We start from the raw sequence: 21,172 nt of genomic DNA on the forward strand, positions 1-21,172 counted from the left end.
CCTTCTCTGGGAGAGTTGAACGCAACAGCTGGACGCTATTCAGTCTGTATTTGGTAAACATTGGCAGAGAAAAAGCAGACAGAGTTCATAGAGCCACATCTTCCCTCAAGTTCTGCTATGCAGAACAAGTGGAGGAAGATGGTTGTTGAGAAGGCAATGAAAAAAGGCGTTTGGATGCAGAGACAGCGAAACTAGAGTAAACATTGGAGCTGCATTTTCTCGATGGCTAGAGCTGAAGGACTTGAAGGGATTCAAGAGTGATGCCAATGTTGCCCAGTTTCTGCTGGACAGGTAATCATGTGATCTGACTTTATTGTCTTGTTTTATTCATACATCAGGTAGCCAGCAATACAAAAAGCTAATGCTAGCAGCTATCTAACAGCCTGTAACTGTGTTTACATAGACCTTATGCACTGTCTGTTAGCAGATAGCTCATCATCTGAAACATGGAAAAGCAAGCTTTAGATACAGCTCAGTGAACATTACCTTGACCACTTGACCATTGTTTGCAGTGAGGCACAGTAATGTAATGCTGTATAAACTGAGTCATATACACAGTATCAGATTGTTGGTAATCTGTGGGCAAAGTTTACAAAAGGGAGATAGAGCACATTCACACAGAGATCTTTTTCTTCCTCTGTAGAACCTAGAAATCAGCTCCTCTGGTTTCAACCAGACATGCTTCCTGTCCTCGTGATATTAGCCGTGTTTTAGCCGCCATTTGAGATCAACGTTTGAGGAGATGACAGTAAATATTGCAGATATCATCAAATCACAATGGGGAACAAATGAGAAGTACAAGTAATAGACATCAACTACATATTTACTTCACAGTACAAGATAGTAATGAAGATACACTACTAACAATACTACTACTACTACTACTACTAATAATAATAATAATAATAAAAAACCTACAATATGGGTACAGTACACATAACTGTAGGTATTAAACACACCTTAGTGTGTGATAGCAGTGTAGAGTATTGTAGATAAACTGTTGTTTGTGGAGTGGTCATGAAAGGAATGTAAATAGTTTGTCTCATTCTTCTTGTTTATTTTACAGAGATGATTTCTGTCCAGCAGGAATAGTGGAGCTGGACAGCAGCAGTGCTCCAGAGGCAGCTGTTCAACAGCTGGATGAAAGGTTTTTAAAGTTTGACATACTGCATTCAAATGTTTCTCATGTTAAAAATATAAACACTCTTTATTCTTGCTCTTCATTTGTGTCATGTCATACATCTTTGATTTGTTTTTTCTTCGCAGTATGTCCTTACTGAGTCTGAATAAAATGGACATCAATGCAGATGCAACTTTTGGAGAATTCGAACAGCATTTATCATGGCCGACGCTTAAATGCTTCCGGGTCATTTCTTCAGTTAGGAAGGTTCCTTATCAAAAAAGGACTATTCAGATGCACCCAATCTCCTCTATCCGCTCTCCTCTCTTCATTTCCTCACGTCTCTCCCATGCATCTCTGGTGGGAGGGACTAAGACGCAAGAGAACGACGCAAGTGGAGGAAGGAAGGATGGAACTTTGGAGCTTTGAGACGCACCCATTTACGTCAGAGCGGACTGTGCTCAGTGGAATCCAGGCTGTGGAAAAGCCTGCACCTGTTGCATCTACAATGAATAATGGTAAGATCTGTTGAATATTTTAATGTTTTTGTGGCTCTATGGCTCTCCAGTCTGCAGCATGTTAACTTCAAATGCTACTTTGTGATAAGTTTTAGCAGTGAGAGATTAGCGTGGTCTAAGTTGACTTTACTTGTACATGTTCAACCGTGTTGGTGAAAACATATCACTACTGTACTGTTAACAACAGAACAAAGTAAATACGATGAAATGGCGAGAGTAAAAAAAGGAGTAAAGAATCAATCATGGGGCTTTTTCTGAAACATGTATTGGCCACCCCCAAATTCCTCCACGTGAATGCATGACCGGAGTTATGTTCTTATCATTCACGGTCTACGTAGAAATGCATTTACGTTTTGCTACATGTTTTCCTTTGAGGAATGAAGTGCCCACTGCCCAGTAAGTAAGAGAGACAGACACACAGACATATAACACGTAGGTGTAGTAGTATTATAATCGGTTCATTATATTTGATATTGCTCGTTTATGCACTATTCAAAGTGATACTCCGGGATGGAACAAGTTGGGTCCTATCACAAGGTTTAGGGCAGAAATGACCCCTACAGCAGTGTTTTTGTGCAGCAGAAGCCCAGAGCGCTCACACCAAACACCCCCTCCCTGCTCCTCTGCACGCAGACGGGGCCATATTTTACTCGACCAAAAACACAAATAAACGGACGCCCACTGAAAAAATCTGATATCGGTCTGCATTCATGCTTTATTCAGAGAATTTTCAGCGTGTTACTTTTACACAAAAACACCGCTAAATAAGGCTCTAGTTCTCATCTTGTCATTTGCGGGCAAACAGTGAGCATGGAAGCAGAGGTGGCAAAAAAGATGAGCACCTCAAACTTGTGGAACCACTTAAATACATTACATACTTTCGTTCAAATTATATTAATAATTTTAAATTTCTTTTTTGACATTTTAAGAAGAGTGTGAATGTTTACTACTGCTTGTTACATTGTGTGTTTACTCAGACAAAATATTTCATTGTTTTGAAAGCTGAATAAATGTTCAGAGGACTGGACACGACTTGTTGTAATAGATTTCTTTTATCAAATCAAATCAAATCAAATCAAGTTTATTTATAAAGCACTTTTCATACATTAAAAGAAATGCAGCACAAAGTGCTATACATGTTAAAAACAGTCCCCGCCCCCCCATTCAAACTCCACCCCAAAGCACCACCCACCCACCCACCCACACACACACATATACACACACACACACACACTCTCACACACACACACACACACACACACACACACACACACATACATATGCACACACAATACATGATTTTAAATGTGTAGATAAAAAATCGTGTGGCTGAGTACAGAGGAGCCAGGTCAGGAAACGCCAGGAGGCCGACTGCACTGGGCGGCGTCCACAGTCTAAAGCCAGGACGCCTCCACCTGGGCATGCCTCGCTACAGGACCAGCAAGGGGCCCACTGCAGCAAAACGCTGCTGCAGACCCCCACCTGGCCAAGACGACGCCCGCCACAGACAGAGACATCCCAGCCAGAGCCAACAGCGGCCCCCAGTGCAGGCAGCCCCCTGCTGAGGAAACACTGGAGATATGGAGTAGAAACATAAAACTACATATGCTAACAATCATAAAATGAATAAAATAAATAAATAAATAAAACACTAGTAAATGAAATAAATAGTAATAGAATAAGAGTAACAAGTAAAAAGGCGAGATTATATAAATAAATAAAATAAAAAAAAATAAATAATAACAGATAAAAATATGGGATTAATTAAATGCTAAATTAAAAAGGTGGGTCTTGAGTCTACTTTTAAAAATATGAACATTCTCTGCAGCCCTGAGGTCCTCTGGCAGGCTGTTCCACAGACGGGGGCCATAATGTTGGAAAGATGCCTCACCGTAAGTCCGTGTTCGAGCTTTAGGAATTATTAAGAGGCCAGTGCCAGAGGATCTCAGGGTCCGCGAGGGTTCATATGGTAAAAGTAGTTCTGAAAGATAAGAAGGTCCAAGACCCCTAAGACATTTAAAAACCATTAAAAGAACCTTGAAATCAATCCTAAAACACACAGGGAGCCAATGCAGTGATTTTAAAACCGGGGTAATGTGAGCCCGCCTTCTGGTCTTCGTCAGCACACGTGCTGCTGAATTCTGTAATAATTGTAAACTTGAGATCTTTCTTTTTGGAAGACCAGAAAGCAGGGCGTTACAATAGTCAATACGACTGGAGATAAAAGCATGCATTAGCGTCTCTGTGTTAGCCCGGGAGAGAAACGGGCGGACTCTGGCTATGTTCTTTAAGTGATAAAACCCTGTTTAAGTTACATTTTTAATATGAGGAATAAAATTGAGCTCAGAGTCAAAAATGACGCCCAGATTCTTAACCTGATTGCATGGAGTTAAAGACAGGGTTTGGAGTTTTGAAAAAAGTTTCTCTCCCTGAGCCTTAGGATCAATAATTAAAACTTCAGTTTTGCCCTGGTTGAGCTGTAGGAAGTTTTCTGCCATCCAGGATTTAATGTCTAGAATACAATTAAAAAGGGCATCAATGGGCCCTGTGTCATCAGGAGACATGGATATATACAGCTGTGTATCATCAGCGTAACTATGGAACATAATACCATGCCTCCTGATGACATCTCCTAGTGGGAGCATGTATATATTAAAAAGTATGGGGCCTAAAATTGAGCCTTGGGGAACACCACATTTCACTTCATGGGTCCTTGAGGAGCATGTGTCCAGACTTACCAGAAATTTTCTATCTGTGAGATAGGAACTGAACCACTGAAAGGCAGTACCAGAGAGGCCTACATGGTGTCTTAGTCTATTTAAAAGAATTGTGTGGTCCACTGTATCGAAAGCAGCGCTAAGATCCAGTAGCACAAGGACTGTGAGTTTGTGCAAGTCCAGGTTGCACCTAAAATCATTAACAATTTTTAGTAGGGCAGTCTCTGTACTGTGGTTCGTCCTAAATCCAGATTGAAATTTCTCAAGAATGGAATGTTTATATAAAAAATCATTCAGCTGAATAAAAACAATTTTTTCTAGAATTTTGCTTAAAAATGGTAAGTTGGACACTGGCCTGTAATTATTAAAAACATCAGGATCCAAATTGTTCTTCTTAAGAAGGGGTCTCACCACTGCCGTTTTAAGGTCAGCAGGGAAACAGCCCGTCTGAAGAGAACAATTTACCATGTTTAAAAGCTCAACTTCAAGGAAACCATAAAGCGATTTAAAAAGTGATGTTGGAATAGGATCTAAAAGGCAGGTTGTTGGTTTTACTTGGGAGAAAACTCTACCAAGCAATTCAGCATCAACCAGTGCAAAACTGTCCAGTGTTTCCTCAGGGAAAAACAAGCTTTCTAAGGTGTTAAAAACAGTATTTTGGTTAAAAATAGAAGCTCTTATAAAATCTATTTTACCGCTGAAGTGGTCTGCAAAGCCTTCACAAAGAGAGTCTGAAGGGGTGATTTGGTTTCTGTTAAAAACAGGGTTGATTAAAAGATCAATGGTGCTAAAAAGAATTTTTGGGTTGTTTTTATGATCCGTGATAATTTTAGTAAAATAGCTTGTTCTAGCATGCCTGAGAGCAATATTATATATTCTAAGTTGCTCACAGTATATTTGATGATTAATGAATATCTTATTTTTTCTCCATCTCCGCTCAGCTACCCTGCAATTTCTCTTTAATTTTTTAATTTCCTCGTTTCTCCATGGAGGTGTGCGCTTTGGCAGTACCTTTTTTGTCTTTAGTGGAGCTACAAGGTCAATTGTTGTTTTCAGTTTATTTATAAAATGTTCAACAATAAAATCACAGGATGTAGGTGTAGGAGCTGGAGGGTGTTTACTTAATATTTCAATAAAATTTGCAGCCACTTCCGGGGTAAAATAGCGCTTCCTGACAGTTCTCACCGAGGTCTCCCGTTGAATAAAACTGGTGATATTAAAAAACACACAGTAATGGTCTGACACAGCCAAGTCAACGACAGAGGACACACTGGCTGACAGTCCATAACTAAGGACTAAATCCAATATGTGTCCTCTCTCGTGACTCGGCTGCGTGACATGTTGATTAAAATCTAAGTAGTTTAGTAAATTTAAAAACTCTTTTGCCATGGAGTCTGAAGGTTTGTCTATGTGTATGTTAAAATCACCAGAAATAATAATAAAATTGTAAGTGGCATGGATTATGGATAAAAACTCTGAAAATTCACTGATAAAAGCAGCATCATGTCTTGGTGGTCTGTAAACAGTGATGCACAGGATTGAAGGACTGTTAAAAAGAATTGCATGATGTTCAAAGGTGGTGTACTGATCAAATTTTATTTCTTTTGTCTTTAGAGAACTATTGACTATTGATGCAGTACCACCACCTTTTCTGCCACTTCTTAGGGAAAATGTAAAGTTAAAATTTGGTGGGGAGGCCTCAGTGAGAATAACTGGTGCGTCTGTACCCAGCCACGTTTCAGTTAAGAACAAACAGTCTAACTTGTTATCTAAAATCAAATCGCGGATAATAAAAGATTTGTTTAAAAGGGAACGGACATTTAAAAGTGCCATGTTGATGGTGACAGGTGAGTTACAGTCTGTATTGGTGGGTTGTTGATGTTTTGGGAGAGGCCTGAGGTTATTGAAGTTCACAGAATGAGCATGATGAAGTCTGGTTATGTGACGATGAGTGATAATAACAGGGATTGATGAGTGGTTGGTGAAAACAGGGGGCCCAAGTCCAGTATTGTGAGTGTCAGAGGTGGAACTAAAAACATAGGAAGTGGGACCAGGGGGACATCATTTAGGGGTGGACCGTTCAGTTTGTGTATTATTGGGGTGATGTGTTGACAGTGAGGGGAGTGAGTGTTGAAAACCATAGGCCAGGTTGGCAGACAGCACACGGGCTCCAGCTCTATTCAGGTGTAGGCCATCTGTGTTAAAAAGATATCTCCTCTCCCAAAACACATCAAAGTTATCTACAAAGCCCACTCTGTGGGTGCCTCAGGCTGAGGAGAGCCAGGTGTTCAGGCTGAGCAATCTGCTGAAGCGGCCAATGCCCCTTCCACAGGTGGGGGTGGGGCCAGAGATAACAACACTCAGCTGGTGCTGCTGGAGTTTGTTAAAAAGCTGCGTAAAGTCACGTTTTAAAAGCTCGGACTGTTGTCTGGAGGTGTCGTTGGTGCCCACATGAATGATGATCTTGTTTACCTGCGGATGAGAGGTGAGGACGTCGGGGATTTTCTCTGTTATGTCTGAGACTGTGGCGCCAGGAAAACAGAGGGTGGACGCCCCCCTCAGACGGACGTTCCTGATGAGGGAATCCCCGATGAGGAGTGTCGTGGCCAGCTGACCGGGGTGAGCGGCCGGCTCGGCGACCCCGCCATCTCCGTCAGGCGCCCGGAGGTGAGGACTCCTTGTGTGCCAGCGCACCACGTCCCTGAGGAGCCGCTTTCGCTGAGACGAGGGGCGGGAGGATGGAGGTGAGCGGCCCGTCACCGCACGGCCCGGTGCCGGACGTCTATCACGGTGGTCACTGGCGGGCCTGAGTGGGGGGAAGGCTGTGGTGTCTGTCAGCCGGGGCACCGCGTCCGTCAGCTGGTAGACGTCGGGATCAGCAGGGCCCAGGACCGCCGGCTCCGAGCTCATGGAAAGAGCTGAGAATTTGTTGGTGAGATTGATGCCGACGGAGGGGGAGACTCCGCACGGAGCCCTCCCAGGAGCGCCGCCAGGAGCCCGTTTCCGACTGCGGACGACCACTTCGGACCAGAGGGCCCCACCGTTCGGAGTAGAGCAGGAGGGCCGCTGACCGCTGGAGGAGGAAGGCTCCCAGATGACGGTGTCCCTCAGAGCCGCGATAGTGCTATGGTGTTGTAGTTCACCAGTCTGTGTGGTCTCCAGCCAGCTGGTCAACGCTGGGAGCTGGGATTTGAGGGTGGTCAGCAATGAGTCCTTCCTCTGCAGTTCGTCCGACAGCCGTCCAATATCCTCCAGAAGATCAGCGATCTTTTTGTGGGCCCTTTTGAGTTGGTGCCCTACCTCTGCAGGTAAGTTAGCGTTAGCCGTAGCATTAGCCGAGGCGTTAGCCATGCTCAGTAATTGCTGCGTTTCACAAAAATGTGATAAATAAATATTTATTTAACAATCGGCCTGAATATCAAATTGTAAAAATTGGCTATGCATATCTGCATTGGCTGCCCAAATTTGGAAAGCATCGGCATCGGCATCGGCCCCCAACAAAACCATATCGGTCGACCTCTAGATGAAACCCACCTTGGAGGAGATCCTCTCTGATGGTGTGGAGGTGGTTGGGATGCTGCAGATTCTTTTTGCAGCTCTGGATAATTTTGGGTATCTGTCCTCGTTTTTCTGCCACCATTCCAGCGGCCCTGTACTGCTTTTTGTACAGTGAAAGAATATTTAGCCCATGTAGACATGTTTTTATTAACAATACTATACAGATGTGCTTTTACTAACTTGGTTGTACACATGTGCTCATTGTTGTTGGTATGAATTGCAGGACACTTGAGGGGGGCTAAGGACTCCTTGGATTTTATGGAGCACCCAGAGTGTAGAGTGACCACAAGTGAAGTTAATGTTTATACCCAATAATAAAAAGAAGTAACTGTGTAACACGAATAACGCAAGTCAGCATTACTTTTTAAGAGTTGAGGTGTTTCAGTCAAAGTGAGGAAGGTAAACAATTAAAGGAAGGAAGGAAGCAAGATTTGTGTGTCTAACAGTTTCTCTACAGATAAGTGAAGGGGGGCTGATCACCCACTTGATGAATGCCAGTCACAGACAGAGACAGAAGACGGCCAGCAGCCAATCAGAGGGGGACAACACCTGGAGAGCCAATAAGAAGATGACTCAACCTACATTCTTTAGAAAAACTCTGTTAGTGACTATATATTGGTGCTGAGGGAGAGAGTCAGGGTCAGTCTCATGAACTGTCTCTGCAACATGTAGGGAACAGGGAAATGAGGCTGCACCAGAGATCTCTGTAAATGCATATTCTTGACATATTGTTAATAAATTTGTGTTCAACTGAGAACCAGGACGTCTCCTGATCCTTCCCCATCAACGAACTGCGTGGAAAGAGGTGAGAGGAGAATGGAGTCAGATTAATAATTTTAGTGTATTTTGGTCAGATTGATAGCATCACATTTCCAATAAGAAGTAGTTCAAGTATTTGAGAAATTTAGAGCTAAGACATCACTTGAGAGTGACAAACTATCTGTGAGGTACCCTGTCAGGATCGCAGTATGGGAAACTAACTGAGGTGAACAGTAAAATGTACCCTGTCAGGATAACAGTGTGGGAACATGACTTAGTGCACGGTTAAAGGTACCCTGTAAGGCAGCGTGGAAAAAGTAGCTCTGTCAGGATAGCAGCGTGGGAAGATACTGAGCACCCAGTTAGAGGTACCCTGCAAGGCAGCGTGGGAAAGCAGAGTAGGAGTGACACTTAGATGTATGTCATACAACTCACCTCTTTTGTAACAACAGTCTTGTATGTATGCCTTCATCTTACTGCTCTCTTCTTCTGACTGGTCCTCCTCTTCCTCACTTGACACTGACAGCAGCATTGCCAACACCAGGTCCTTCTCTCTGGGCTGATGCTCCTCCACCATGTCATGCTTTCCTCCCTGACAGGCCTGTCAGATAGACTCTCAGCTAGATTTGCCACCGCTGAATAAGCCCCGTTCCTTTGCTCATCAGTAAAAAAAGAAAGCTTCTTGAAACATGGGTCAAGCACCGCAGCTTTGATGTAAATACTTGTCTCCAGGCCCGGCTCTTTTAGTTCCCATCGTCTGTCAATCTCGTTGGTCAGTGTTGTCTTGAGCACTTTAATGACTTTGCTATCATCATCATGCACCACCAAGTGATGTTTCTTAATGTTCATGAGCATGGGAACAGTGGCAGACAGTGATGCGTTCACATCCTGCCACAAAAGCTCTGTCAGGGTGATCATTGGTTTGAGAACATTGACTGTATCCTCTGCTGTTCTCTACTGGGATGTTGTGAGCTCCAGATTTCGGTCTGATTGTTTGCTGACACTTGAATCCACAAGCACAGCTGAAACTGGCGCCCAAATAGACAGAGTTCCACAGAGTCATAACGTCTTGCACCAGTTTATGCACAGCAACATTCTGTTCTTTCTGTTTTTCTGCAAGTGCTGCAGTGGCTTTTGCGCTTTTTTTGAAGTGAGGAACAACCCACCTTGCTGCAGCAACAGTGCGACACACAGGATCCTGCTTTAGCGCGGTGTTAATGCACAGCTGAAGTGTGTGTCCCGCGCAACGGACTCTGGCCAAGTTAAGAAATGACGGGTCCTGGGCCAGTTTATTAGTGCATGCAACCATATTCGCTGCATTGTCATGCACGATAGTTACGATCTTAGTACCTGGGATACCCCAATCAGAAAAAATCTCTTTTAGTGTCTGTGAAATATGATCAGCTGTGTGACTTTCCTCCATTTTTTGTGTTTCTAACACATAATTTTCCATTCGCCAGTCTTCAGTGATGAAGTGTGCTGTAACTGTCACATAAGCCTCCATTTACACTGAGGTCTAGATATCTGTGGTTAAGCTGACTGCTTCACATTCCTGTATTAATTTGTAGATCTCTGCCCTTGTGGATGTGTATTTCGCGTCCACAGCGTGCATGACCGTCTCTCTTTTAGGAACGGTGTATCCTGGCTCAAGCGTGTGTAGCAGCTGTGTACTCGGTGCGTTGTGTGATGAATCAGGCAAAAACTTGATATCTCTGGCACCAAACTCGCCGTTTAATCTCAGTAACACAGAGGAAATATTGGTGTCTCACATTGTCTTTGGCAGTCTTTAGCATAAAAAGCACGAGGATGGCTACATACAGACTGGTGTGGCAACACATTACAATAGACAAAGTAAGAAGTTCCTTTTTACACATTTCAAACACAGAGGCATGACATTGACTTAAGAAAACAAACGTATAAAAGACATTAAACAGAACTAATAACTCAGCGACTTACCACAAGGATGGCTACATACAGACTGGCATGGAAACACGGGCTGCACCACCCATGTCTGCACGGGCGCCAATAGAGGGCGCTGACGCCACATTAGCTCCCCGTGGATACACACTTACTTACAGTTTTTCTCGGTTGTTTACACACAGTTTCTGAAAGGATGCCTCATATTCTCAGAACTCTACACACAAATCAAAAAATCACTCACACATTTGTGTTCAGTGTGACACTTCTTGCAAAATATTTTAGAATTTTTTATTTTTTGACTCAGAACACAAAATGGTCGATGATGTTACTTCCCCTTCTGCGTCTTTTTGTGAGGTTGAATCCAACCTCATCAATAAAGACAAACTGGTGCTCCACTGCAGCCACCTCTAGCTCAAGGACTCTCTGAAACACACAGGATAATATCAGAAATAGGCATAGAGTGGTCACTATGTGAAATACATTCATTATGATTCCAATACTCAAACATGTATAATATTTACAGTTTACAGGGTGTGCATCAGTTACAGGATTGTAGAGGACTTACTTGCACATAGTTATATCACAGTTCTTTGACTCTGTCTGAATTGTGTTCAAATGGAACTCTGTAGACTTGTTTCATCTTCAGAGAATTTCTTTGCAAGACACGGTCCAGAGTGGATAAACTTGTTCTATCAACATTTGGAAAAATGTCATTGTTTTCTAGTACTTTTCTTTGGATTTGTCGTAATGTAATGGCATTATTCTCTAGGACCATGTTCACATTTTGATTTTCCTGTTCAGGAGACAGTAGACGCTCCCGACCTCCTCTTGATGGTCATCTTTCAGCTCTGCAATACAGAGTGAAATACTGTAAATATTGTGAGGGGATAAAAAGGAAGGAATACATTTCTTAAATAAACACTTTACTTTTTTACAGTCCTTCAGAACAGTCCACTGACAATACTGTAATACTGTGCTCATTGAGTACTGTGTTGAATTGCAGTACAACAATTTCCTAATACGAGTAAATTTCTTACCTATTTTCATTTTGGAAAGTCCCAATGAAGGATGCTACTGTGTATCTGCTCAAATTTGGCTGCACCCTTTGCCCAGCCTCCGTCATTGTTAGACCATGGTTTACCACATGGTCAACCAAAGTGGCCCTGATCTCATCAGAGATTATGGCCCTCATCCTTCCTCGTCCTCCTGGTCCTCCTGGTCCTCCTCGTCCTTTGCGTCCTCCTCCTCTCATTCTCACACCTCTGGCTCTCCCTCTGATTTCAATGTTGGTATCCATTGTTCCAAAACAGAGAAACTCACCTGTTGCCCTTTTATGCTAAAGCTCTGATTGCTAGTTGTAAAAATGTGTGACAGGTGTTTATCCATGTGATGAGTCAGTGTGCATAATAGGAATATTCATTTTACTGTTTTGAGTGTCATTGTGTTCTTTGTGAAAACAAAAAGTTCACTCCATGAAAATTGTGCCAAAACTCAGAGAATTGTGTGTAGTGTTTTGAAAAAAGTGTGTTGTAGATCTGCTGTCTGAGTGTAAAGCAGGAATTGTGCTTATAGTTTAGCAGACTTGGTTGATGGAGTTGGTGCATTGGTTATACGTTGTGGTCACTGTGTCTCAGGCACCAAAAATTGTGTGTAAACAATCGAGAAAAACTGTAAACAAGACTTAAACACCATATGAAACAAAACAAAGACATCTCATAAGACGAGACGGCAGGTGGAATCTTACTCCACTACACGAGTGCATTAACTCTTTAAAACCATGGCCTTCAGCTGTATTCACTGGCCTCATGTCAAGCGCAACAAACTCAGCAATTTTGTTGGTAATATCTCTTTTCCTCTTCACAGAAGATTGGTGGTCTCAAATCAAGTTTCTTCTGCGTTAATGTTGGGGCCGCTGCTGACACAACTTGCATTTGACTTTTTTTGGATCATGTTTGACTTGATCAAAATGTTTCCACACTGCTGAATTTTTTTTTCTGGACATTGTGAGCCTTTTTATGCAAAGACAAATCACCACCATGATGCCGCTCTGTGATGGTGCACTGTGCAAAATCAGATTGTGCCACTCACCATGGTGGTTCATTCACAAACACTAAATAGACTATGTATAAAAGTTAAAAAGTTAATATGTATATCAAATAGGCTGTATATCATGTTTATTTGGAAAAAAAAACAAGCAATTCTATGTAAAATCAGTTAGCGCCCCCATACAGCTGTAATGGAATGGTCCTCATTTCATAACCACATTTTGTGACACTTCGACTGCATGACTGGCCTTCGAATCAGGCTCCTTCAAACAAATCATCAAATCGCTGATTATTTGAGGACACCCCTACTGCTAACCCATGTTAACTTCATGAGGTATGATGAGCTAATCCCACACTGTGAGCAGCTTCTGTCTCCATCAGAGCCGCTGTCAGCAGAGTCCAGCAGAAAGTCCAGGATCAGTGTGATCCACACTGCATCTTCATCACATCTGACAGAGCTGCTGTTTGTTTCATCAGAGGGTTAGTCAGCACCATCTAGTGGTCAGATGGTAGAACTACATCATGTGATCAGTTTGTAATCTGACACTGTGTTTCTGCCACAGGTGAGACCCGGGGCCTGTACTACGAAGCTGGATTAGCTCTTAGAGAGATAACTTCCAGGATAAGTTTTGGGTTTTCCGTACTACGAATGTAGATCTGTTTTTATCCAGACACGTTGCCCCGGTAACTGATGCTGAACGCCAAACCTGGTCCGGAACAGGTTAAGTTCCAGGATAAGAGCTCACGGGGTGTGACAGACCGCCCGCTGACCAATCGGTTCTCCCGGGCGGGCATGAAAGACCGCTCAGTCACCAGTTTGCTCAGCCGGAGTGAAGTCCTCCGACGTTGGACCACCCCCTGTCTTTTTGGCCCAACATTTTTTCTTATGGGCGGTGAACAAACAATATCTTACTGATCATCATAACTGAGACATTGTCAGGGAAAAGTAGAAATGTGTGCTAATGGAATCTTTCATACTGAGCACTTTGAAGGATGTTTTTATGTTTATTTTTTATTTGCTCCCACGTCCTTTTTTCCCCACTGCTATTGCATCTGCAAGACAAACTGCCTATAATGAGCGTTTCCCTTGGGATTTGTAGGAGAGTGGACTCTTTCTAATTATGAGGTCGGATATGATGCTGATCACACACACACTGACTGACAACATGAATGAATAAGGACCTAACTGCCGTGTCGTCACATGATGAGATAGGTCTATTAATATCAGCATTTTGGAAATTTACACATTCACAGAGTCTGAGATTTTTTGCCAGCAATCCCTCCGGCTTCTTGCGGCTGCAGTCGTGTTGCTCCTGGCCTGGATAATATTGCGGTACTCCTCGTATTTTAGCAGGATTATTTGCTGCTCCTCCGCCTTAAAATAGGCTGCTCTCTTCTCCATTGTGGAAAATGCTCCAGAGCTGCTAACCAAGCCCATTTTATGTGTGCGCGCACAGATCCCAGCCAGATTCACTTATCAAGTTGATAATGAGCTTCGTAGTACAGCAAATCTGGATGACGGAGATCCGGTGAAGTTCAGCGAGTTGTTGCAGAGTTATCCTGGATGACTTAATCCAGCTTCGTAGTACAGGCCCCAGCTCTGACGTCACTCTGAAGTTATGAGGATGTGACAGCGGAGTCCTCTGATCAAACACACACAGACATCAGGACTGACGAGGGACAAAGCAGCAGCTTCTTCTCTCCACACGTGAAGGAGGAAAGTGTGTGTATGCTGAGCTGAACTGACTTCAACAGGTGAGAACCCTTCAGAGAAACCTGTCCCTGTTTGATGATCAGGATCACTGAGCTCACATGCTGCTGGATCACTGTTGAACTGGAGAAATGTTTCTGGATGCTGATTGGCTGTTTGAAATGTGTTGTAGAGTTTCTCTCTGAGTTAAAGAGCAGTGATTTGACAAAGATTGACCTGTTCTACAGTTTGTGTTTATGGAGTAGAGTCCTAACCTCACTGGTTACCCAGCGTTCACTGAACACCACATGGTGACCTCTGACCCTCTGATTTTTCACACATTCACAAACAGACCAACAGCTGATTTTAGTTCTCATCTCTAATCTATTGCAACAGAAGTTATTGAAAAACTCAGCAGAGAATGAAATGAAATGAAAAGTTGACTTGAAACTAAAGTATCTGCAAACACAAGAAGAGATGGATTTATTCACATTAACGCTGAAAGCTGGAACAAAGTTCATTTATCTCTTTGAGTAACAAAGGTCGCTGATGAAGTCATTGACAGCTTACAACCCATTAACCATGACAGCGTCCACACTTTGTTCTGAGCTCATCTAAAACTACTTGTTGCCTTGAGTTGGTATCTACCTTTACACATTCAACAAGCTATGGCTGTACATTTCACCTCATAACAGCTCTACACTCCACATTATGACATATAAATACTTTAGAACAGCTAACATCCAACAGAATACAGTTGAAGTTCTCTTTTATAGAATAGAATAGAATAGAATAGAATAGAATAGAATAGAATAGAATAGAATAGAATAGAAAATACTTTATTTATCCCCAAGGGGAAATTCAGGAGTCACAGCAGCAATCAAGAAAACAAAAGTAAGAAAGTGTATAGCAAAAATGTCCACAAGAAAATAGATGACGACATCCCGTCCACCACTCTCCAGCCCAGCCAGTCTCCACCTCCACAGGGTCCAGGACTGAGTGTCCCCAGCAGTCTGTTCAGTCTCTGTCTCCTGGATCCTGTCTGCTCACAGCAGGTGAAGCTCCTCCAATGTGGCACCAGCGTCCGATGTCAGCTCCGTCAGCCACGTCTGTGAAAAGTACGATGCCGCTGGGCCAGCACGGCTAGCTCGTCCATCCCACCGGAGCTGGATCCCACGTTCCCAACAACGATGGATGGAAGGACAGGTCCACATCGTCACCTCCCAGCTCACATCCAAGAACCAGCACGTCGTCCTCACCTCCTCCTCCTCACCTCGAGGGAAATCATCAAGCCTTACACTAGTTAGCATTGACATGCTACAGGCTGCGAACAGCTGATTTCACATGTAAACAATGCAGCCATGGTACATGTAGGTTCTCCAGACAAACACAGGAGAAAAGTAGTAAAAATATTGCTGAGGCCACAAAAAGTTTGGTGTCCGTGACCAACAATGAACCATACAAAGTGATGATCCACTCCAAATACAAAGATGACGAAAAAGAGACGAAAAAATTACAAGAAACGGACAAAGAAGAAAGAGCTGCTGCAACAGGCAGCTACTTGGGCAGCGCCTAGCAACGGAGTTTGATCATCAAGCTCTGCTTGAGCCTGATAACGAGCCATTCATTTGAATCAGGTGTGCTGGAGTCGGGTAACATCTAAAACATGCAGGGCAGGGGGGCCCCAGGACCAGGGTTGAGAAACACTGCTCTAGAGTGAGGCAGGGTCTACGTTACCCTTTGTTTTACTTTTAACACTAGAGCCAGCCAACGCCACCCTGGGACTTGCACCCAGGGAAATAGTTCACTAGAAGGTACTGAAAGACGTGGCTCAGGTAAGAAAATAGGCTTAATTCAATAAAAACACCCACACACTCCAAAGCAAAGAAAACAAGGAAAAAGGGAGCCTGATAGGACAGGGCTTACCGGTGGGCTGGATTGGGATGTGACGGGGAAGGGAGCACCCAGTAACTTGTGAAAAACAAACAATGAACTGTGCAAAACTCAAGAAGAACCACACGACACACGAGGAGGGGCAACATCACCACCAGAACCCCAGGACCACCACCACCAGACTCCAGTCCTGTAAGGAAAGGGAGAGAAATTAATTAAATTAACCCAAACCAAAAACTCAGCTAGCCCACAAATAATTCAAAAATAAATTTAAGGTCAACAAAGTTAATAATTGTCAAAGTAAACTGAACACAATTTTTACAAAAGATAATAAAGAAACAACAAAATGAAAAAAAAAAAAAAGGAAAACAAATAACCAATTCAGCAAAACCCTGGGGGGAAAAGATACCCAAACCAACCCCCGAAACAACTGTTGGTCAAAAGAAACAAAGCAAAAGAAATACTGAGTCCCAAAATGCTAATATGGAAACAAAAGAATTAAGGCACCAGGAAATAAGCAAATAAAGCAAAAGAGAGAATGTATACATATATATATATTTATATATATATACATACATATATATATATATATATATATATATATATATATATATATATATATATATATATATATATATATATACATATATATATATATATGTATGTATATTTATATATATATATATATATATATATATATATATATATATATATATATATATATATATATATACATACATATATATATACATACATATTTATATATCTATATATATATATAGATATATAGATATATATATATATATATATTCTCTCTTTTGCTGGCTATCTAGACATTAAAAAAACTCGTTCCTGCCACACATGTCAGATGGCAGGTAAGCCTAATAAGCCCATCCCACCTGCACCTTTGCATCCGATCCCTGTGCTGGGTGAGCCATTTACGCATGTAATCCTAGACCGTGTCGGTCCTTTGCCAAAAACGAAGCCTGGACATCAATATATCTTGACAATTATGTGTGCTGCAACGGAGGAGGCCATTCCTCTGTGTAATCTCAAAGTAAAGCCTGTGGTTAGAGCGCTCATCAAATTCTTTTTGACATGTGGGTTACCAAAATCCGTTAAAACAGACAAGGGCACAAACTTACCACCCTGAATCCCAAGGTGCCTTGGAGCGCTTTCATAAGACGCTCAAGTCCATGTTGCGCAAATTCTGCCAGGAGTCCAACAGAGTGGGATGAAGGTCTTCCTCTTCTCCTCTTTGGTGTTTGGGAAACTCCGCAGGAATCCTTAGGTTTTACTCTGTGTGATCTGGTGTTTGTTCACACAGTTTGTGAGCCTTTGCGACTTCTAAAAGAAAAATGGTTGTCTGGCTCTCTGAAACCAGTCCATAATGTGCTGGATTATGTGAGTGCCTTCCGCAAGCACCTCCACAATGCGTGTGATTTGTCTCAGGTGCAGCAAAAAATGAAGCTGCGTTTTGACAAAAAGTCTGAATCCTGTGAGTTTCAGCGTGGAGACAAAAATTGTGTTTGTCACGTGAATATGATTAAAAAGTATTGCTCGTGTGAAAGCTCTGCACAGCAGCCTCCTGCTGCTCCGGTGATCGCTGTGTCCGTCCTGTCTGAGTATGACCTGTCTAAGGACGGACTGTATGAAAAAAGTGGCTCTACGCCACCCACTCATTTGAAAAACTCTGATATATTGGGTGATTTGGAGTCTTTTCTGGCTCATTTGTCTGCTACTGTGCGTGCTGAATTAATCACCTTGATCTAGGATAATTTGTTGCTTTTTTCTAACCATTCTCGTCAAACATCAGTGCTTTATCATGACATTGATGTGGAAGGTCATCCACTGATTAAACAGCACGCTTATTGTGTCAGTCCCACTAAAAGAGCTCTGAGACAAAAAGAGGTAAATTATTTAGTTGAGCAAAGGATAGCCATACCCAGCATGAGGCCGTGGAGCTCTCAGTGTGTCCTTGTGCCAAAACCTGATACCAGTGCGTGTTTCTGTAATGAATATCTTAAAGGGGACATATCATGTTTGTTTGTCCTTTTCACTATGCCAGACCAGGATGCCTGTAAAGCATTTCTGCCCTCAGTACAAGTCATTTAGTTCCTTCATTGCTCCACAATAGCGTTCTCAATATCCTCATTTTAGGCCATTCTGAAGATCTGGTTGAAACACTCCGTTTGGAGAATGACCTCCAGTAACCTCGCAACATCACAGCCCTTTGTGCTCTGATTGGTCAGTTCTATCAGAGGGGCGGAGGGGGTAGAGCCAGGGGGTGGTTTTTGCAGCATGACAGTATTTACAAAATCACCACATTGGATGGGGCAGACCGAGCGAGTTTGCTGTTTGTCAAAACTTCACCGTAAGGTTGATAGCACTAATAAAATGGCAGAGTGTAGGATACGTCCTTTTGTATTGGACCTCCAGTCAGACCCGGACGGTTCTGCAGCTCAGGAGGAAGAAAATCCACCTGGACACAGATCATCTCAGGACGCTTCAGTGTGCTGAGTCAAACCGGTACTGTAACATGTATAGTTTATATGTGGAAATATAGGCAGACTTCACCAATAAACTATTTTTCACTTTTCTCCGTCTGTTTTATCCATCATGCTGAAAGTGTAGTCTGAAGATCGCCTCTACCGTCAGTTCCTCACTATGTTAGCACTCAGTCAAGTTAGCAACAGCTAGTAGGGAGATGTATTTATACTCGGCTCTTGGTGGGTGTATCCCTCGGTGGCGGTTGTGTGACTAACTGACATCACAGAGGAGGAGCTGCTTTATCAGATTACTCCAATAAAGAAAGGATCCTAATGTCCTAATTAAGGTCGAAATCTCAAAGCCAAATGGCAATGACCTATTTTCAGAGGCATCAAATCTGGTTCTAGGATATCAGAAAAAATACAATATCTCATTTTTTTGAAAATTCAGGGGGTGAAAGGTCTTGTTTTCAACTTTATTTTTTATATGCAAGTCTTAAATCACGGATCAGCATGATATGTCCCCTTTAAAGTAAACACGGTTACTAAACCAGACTGCTTTTCTCTTCCCCGAATGGACGATTGCATTGACCGAGTCAACTCTGTGCAATTCATGACAAAATGAGACCTGTTAAAAGGCTACTGGCAGGTGCCGTTAACCCCGCGTGCATCAGAGATATCCACTTTTGTCACACGTGACTCCTTCCTTTAATACACGGTCATGCCATTCGGTTTGTGAAACTTGCCCAGCGCTTTTCAGCGCCTTATGCAGCGCGTACTGGTCGGTGTTAAAAACTGCGAGGCATATCTCAACAACTTGGTGGCATATTTGACCACTTGGCCACTCTCACTGAAGTCTTTACCCTCCTCCGTGAAGCATCACTCACAGTAAATCTCTCAAATGTGGAACGGTCACTTACTTGGGTAAACAAGTGGGTCAGGGGTAACTTCGTCCTGTTGCTGCAAAAGTGGAAGCAGTAATCGATTTTCCAGCCCCTTAGACAAAAAAATGTCTGTGCCGCTTCCTCGGTATGTGTGGGTATTACCAAGGATTTTGTCGTAATTTCTCTGATGTCGCGGCTCCTCATACTGCTCACGTCAGTCCAAAAAAAACCATTTGTTTGGTCCTCTGAATGTCAGGCTGCATTTGAATCTGCTAAGGCGCTATTGTGTAGTGCTCGCAGCCCCGTATTTTTCTCGGCACTTCAAATTAGAAGTAGATGCTGGGGCTGGTGTCGTTATTCTGCAGGAAGTCGAGCAGGGTATCGATCATCCCATTTATCAATGAAGCCCACGCCATTATCTGGACACCAGTTGGACATCCAACTGAGACCAGAGAAAATGACTCCTCAAAAAGTTTTGGCGAGTGTACACACTGACTCCACATTACCCTTTGGGACTTCCAAATGGCGATGTCGGGAGCCATTTACAGCGACATGTAGCCTATGACTATCTTTCAAAATCTACGTTTATCCTTGACCAGCAGTTTTACATTTTCCTCAATGTCGCCCTCTCTGGCCCCTTGGAGGCATCGGACTATGGCGTCTGGCGTCGCTAATTTCACATTTCTTACCACTGAGTCACCAATCACCAGAGTGTTAAGTTTCTTACCAGGTGTGTTGCTAAGAGGGGCATGTTTTTATTATTGGAAATGTGAACATTCCGGTTATCTGGCGTGCGATTTCACGTTTACCCAGCCACAGCAACCCGGCTGCTTGGGATCTGCCAGGGGGGAGGCTAAGCTAAGATGGCCCACACCGGCTACAGGGGGCTGGCGAGCTACATTTGCTCAATGTGGCCTAGCTAAGGTGCGGAGTCACGTCTCCAAATTAGTAACCCTCACCTCCAGAGCTACAAATGAACCACATTTCATACAAGTATCATTATCCATAAAGGAGGACGAGGAATAACTAAACATCTGACACATCAGGCAGTAACGAGCTGGAAAGGGAGAGTCAGTGTGAAAGCTAGAGTGGGGAGACATCGCTAGTGCCGGGGAGCTAAAGGCTAACAGAGAAAACAGTCGTCAAAACACCGAAAAAAAAGGGTACACCCTTGTGGAAAAAAGGCAAAGTGCTTGGTACAAACCATTACATATCGATAGGCTGGTGAGTTTGAAAAGTGGGAAAGTCTGTTAAAAGGAAAACTACAAAGATAGCGGAGAGCTAAAGACCAGACCGTGCTGTAGACAGAGTAAAGACAACCGGAAATGACACCACACACTCACGTGACCACAGAGATCCAAACACACACACACATTGAAATGTCTACAACTAACCAAACATGTGAAACTAACTGCCAGGTTGAGGTGTGGTTAGGTGGCTACCTTCATCCAAAAGCTCTATGCGTCTCTTCATGTCAGATACAAGGAGCACATAATCCAGAATAACCTGTCAGACTCTCTGCTGACAGATGGAGTTCAGACTCTCAAAGGCTTGGAGCAGGCAGAGGAAGAATGGTCCA

General features: G+C 43.0%; 1 pseudogene; it reads right to left on the minus strand.

Moving 5' to 3' along the window:
- Nucleotides 1-6,620: 6,620 nt before the first annotated feature.
- On the minus strand, nt 6,621-20,693 carry LOC141796150 (uncharacterized; annotated as a pseudogene).
- Between the last annotated feature and the right edge of the window lie 479 nt (nt 20,694-21,172).

This window comes from Halichoeres trimaculatus, unplaced genomic scaffold, assembly GCF_033239565.1.
Source record: "Halichoeres trimaculatus isolate MK-OKI-2021-1 unplaced genomic scaffold, fHalTri1.1 fHalTri1_scaffold_10, whole genome shotgun sequence".
In the NCBI taxonomy this organism is placed as follows: domain Eukaryota; kingdom Metazoa; phylum Chordata; class Actinopteri; order Labriformes; family Labridae; genus Halichoeres; species Halichoeres trimaculatus.